This window comes from Quercus lobata, chromosome 1, assembly GCF_001633185.2.
Source record: "Quercus lobata isolate SW786 chromosome 1, ValleyOak3.0 Primary Assembly, whole genome shotgun sequence".
NCBI lineage: Eukaryota > Viridiplantae > Streptophyta > Magnoliopsida > Fagales > Fagaceae > Quercus > Quercus lobata.
The window spans coordinates 30177224-30181178 of NC_044904.1; the positions used below are offsets into that span (position 1 = coordinate 30177224).

Here is a 3955-nt window from a genome sequence, read left to right on the forward strand (position 1 = left end):
TTAAGACTAGAACCACAATCTTTGGCATCTACGTCAATCTGTTGCTTAGTGCTACGGCTAAAAAAGATCTTATAATACTTATATAAGTACATCAAAGTTCTTTTTTTATATTAGTAATGCTTTCTCTTATCTATCATTTACTTTCTACCAATAGAAATTAAAATATTGTTTCTTTGTATTTATACATTGGAATTTTACCTTATATTATTATTGAATATGTTCTCCTTACATGTAGCTTAAAAGGTTGTATTAATTTCTATCATTTCAAAGATTACATTTAAATAGATCTTCATTATGCTATTGCCTCTAGTTGGACAACAATCACCCATTTAGCACACCAAAGAATCCATTTGAGGGGGTTCTACATATGTGCTATAGTTTTTGCAGGTGGCTGATGATGACTCAATTCATCCAAGTGGAACAGAGCTAGCATTTATAATACATCAGGCCTAGCTAGAATATGGCTTTGCTCACTAGATGTTTTTTTGGTTAATAAGTACTTAGACTTTATTTTTTTTCTATGGGGAATTTTGGACTTTTGACATTGTTATTAAACCTAACACTACATTTCACAATTGTAATTTTTGTTTTTGGAATTGATTGGCATTATTAAAACAAAGCCTTTAATAAACATATTAATTGTTGTATTTAATTGTATTGTTATGTCAATTTGATGGTATTTTAAAAGTGTATAATTTTTCCCGTGCATTGCGCTGGTTAAATGCTAGTTATATATAATAGCAAAAAATGAGAGAAAGTGGGTTCTTACAATTAAGGAGATGGTGACAAATAGAAAAAGTGCCTATCTAAAATTCAGGCATGTTCCACTTTAAAAAGCTATAAATTATGTTGTTTGGAATTGCTACACACCGATTAAAAGCCTGTTATTATAAATAAGAAAAAAAATAACTGGTTACAATTAAAGCATACACGGAAATAGAAATTGAGAGGCGAGGAGGAAATGGGGAAAGAAGCAAAGAAAGAGGCAGAATGGCAAACTCAGCATCATTTCTACCAAGTTTATGGTTAAATCTAACCAAAATCCAGATCATTACAACGTTTGAAAGCCCGATTTACACAAAAAAGCCAAAACTACCCACTCTCGATAAACCTTTTCTTCTTCTTTGCCTCCTTCTTTGCGTTGAAGCCATTTTCTCTGCCTTTCTCAATTATCAAAACCCCTAAACTATAGCCCATCATCGCTCTCTCACTCCTTCAGCATCTCAGTGCCGTCATATACCGGTGAGTTTTTATCTTCGATTTAAGTTTGTTTATTAATTATGATTAGGGTTTGATATTTTGTTTGGATTGGTTGCGATTTTTTTATTCAAATTAAGTTTTTCTCTTCGCCTTTCAATTTGACATTTTGATCAGGCTTTGATATTTGTTTGGGTCTTTAGGTTATATTTGGTTCTCATTATGGTATTTGAGTTATAAGTGATTCTGTTTTGATTATTTGGGTTAAATTTGTTCATGTTTATTTATCCACGGTTTCTGGGTTAAAATGTAGTTTCTTTCAGATACTTTCTAGACAAAGATGTAAGCTTTACAAGTCAAGTGGGAATAAAAAAGTAAATTGGACCTTTTTCCTTAATCTAGGTCCTATAAAGAATAAGATGATGAATTCCAAGAATAGGTATGAGTTAGTTGAGTTCATTTTTTTCCCCCAATTACTTACGCATGCTCTCTTTATTTCAATCAATTTGGTTCCTTCCCTTTATATCTGCAGCTCTGTTCCTTTTACGTTTCAAAATCAATTTCTCTGTGCGTGAAATTTTCATATTTGTTTAATATTAATTCTTCTAGAATAACTATTTGTCATTGTTCATTCTCTGCCCTATTGCTTCCCTTCTAATTGCCATATGCTCTATGCGTCCTTTGCCCTATCCTTGCTACTCTGATTGTTTTTATTGCCCCTATCCCTTCTTTGCAGTAGTATATTTGGAAGGTAAGCACACTCTTTCCCACTTCAACCACTATTTTCAATTCTTGTAACTTCTCACCGATGCTTTTCCTATTTGAATTTCTATATTTAAAATTTTCCCCTCCTGCTGAATTGTCTAGGGTTTTCCTTTGATACCTATTGAAGGATAGATGGATTTATTCTCTTTCTTTGGATGCTTTGTCTCAAATTATCATCAATGTATTTTGGTTTGGGTAACATTAGGGATTTTCGCTCTTGGGTAATGTTAGTTATTTTCACCCTTGCTACTTTTAAATCTAACATTTTACATTGTAGGATAATTTATAATTTTTTCTAAGTGGAATTATGGTTTCCTGGATTATTTGCTATGTTTTGTTTAACATGGAAACCAAAAAAGCAATTGTCTTATTATTATTTACAAACTTTCATCAATTATTAATACACATTGAATCACTGGATATTTTTTTGATCAATGCCTATTAATGCAGATGTAGTATGTATACTGTGAATGCCTATTTGTGTTTTATAGATTGAGATTTTTTTTCTTTGAGTAAAGGAGGTCTTAATAATTTACTTGTTACAGTTGGTCCTTTCATTTATTTGTATGTATTAGATAATGAACAAAGGCAATTAGAAAAGATTGAGAAACAAGAAACTGCAGGTCTTCTCGCAACATACTTAAAGTAACAGAAAGTCAGAAAGGGAAAAGGGGAGGGGAGGGGAGGGACTGCTACATGGGTGAATAGGGATGTTTGATTGTAAAAGGGGAGAGTTTTTGTTTTGTTTTTTATATGATTTGTAGTGTAGTTTTTTGGCCTTTTAGAATCTGAAAGTTCTTGAATACTTAAAATGAAGGGTTCTTTTTGTGATCACATGTTTATTACACTTCTTTTTTTCTTCTTCTTCTTTTGCATCCTATTGATCATATGCTGTTGGAATCATTATTAACCTTCAAAAAAAAAAAAAATTATTTGAGTTTCCTATCACTTTCTTAAAAGATATGGTGCATTCTGATCTGGGTTTAGTTCAGAAACTGAGGCCCCACTTGGTTGATTCCAAAAAATAATTTACGTGGATAAAACATATAAATTAATATATGTAAATATAAATGAATTTCAGAAGCCAAAAATGCTACTCTAAGATAACAGGGGACTTTGTTTTTATCGCTTTTCAGAACTATACTATAATCTCTGACATGTAACTTTCTGAATTTTGAACTAAATTTTGTGAGGTGTGTATGGTTGTGGTGCAGCGGTTATTCTTTGCTTAGGGATCCCCATTACAACGAAGGACTTGCTTTCTCTAAGAAAGAGAGGGATGCCCATTATGTGCACAGTCTTCTGCCTCGAATAATTTTGTCTCAACAACTTCAGGTTGTATTAGTGATATTGGCTTATAGCATTGTTCTATCTGATTCATTGTTCTCATAGTTTGAAACTTTTGCTGACCCTTTTTTGTATTTTACTAATCCTAGGAGAAGAAATTGATGCAGAACATCTGACAATATCAAGTCCCACTGCAAAAGTACATTGCCTTGATGGAGCTTCAAGTAGGACTTAGGAGTTTCACTGTCGTTTCTCAATGTTGATGAGCTTGAGCTTTTACAAGAGTATGTTGATCGTGATATTCATATTAAAGCTAATAAGGACAATGTAATCATTACTATCATGTAAGCTTCTTGAGGATCAATAACTATATTCTCTTAAACCCACAACCTTCAGAAAAACCTTGAACCAAATCTGCTTTAGTTATAACTTATAAGATTTCAATTATCATTTTTTCTAAATCATGTGTTGATGCCAGGTTGCTCATTTTCAGAACAAGTGTCTTCCCCCCCCCCCCCCCCTTTCATTCATGCCCTAGGTTTAATCCCATAATTAGAGAAGTGTATAAATGGAATTTTGAGTTCTTTGAATTGCGTCTGTGTGCTAATTAAGAGATACTTTAGTTTACAAGTATTTTTCCTTGATATTATTTATATACACATTGATTTTTCAGTTTATAATGTTTACATACTAGGTTTAATTCTTT

The 3955-nt window shown here is 32.2% G+C and overlaps 1 long non-coding RNA gene across 1 annotated transcript; it reads left to right on the forward strand.

Moving 5' to 3' along the window:
• The first annotated feature begins 750 nt into the window (after positions 1-750).
• Positions 751-3710, forward strand: LOC115986401. Its single transcript, XR_004090714.1, has 3 exons — positions 751-1242; positions 3177-3297; positions 3399-3710. It is a non-coding gene; the product is annotated as an uncharacterized LOC115986401 (long non-coding RNA).
• Positions 3711-3955: the final 245 nt, after the last annotated feature.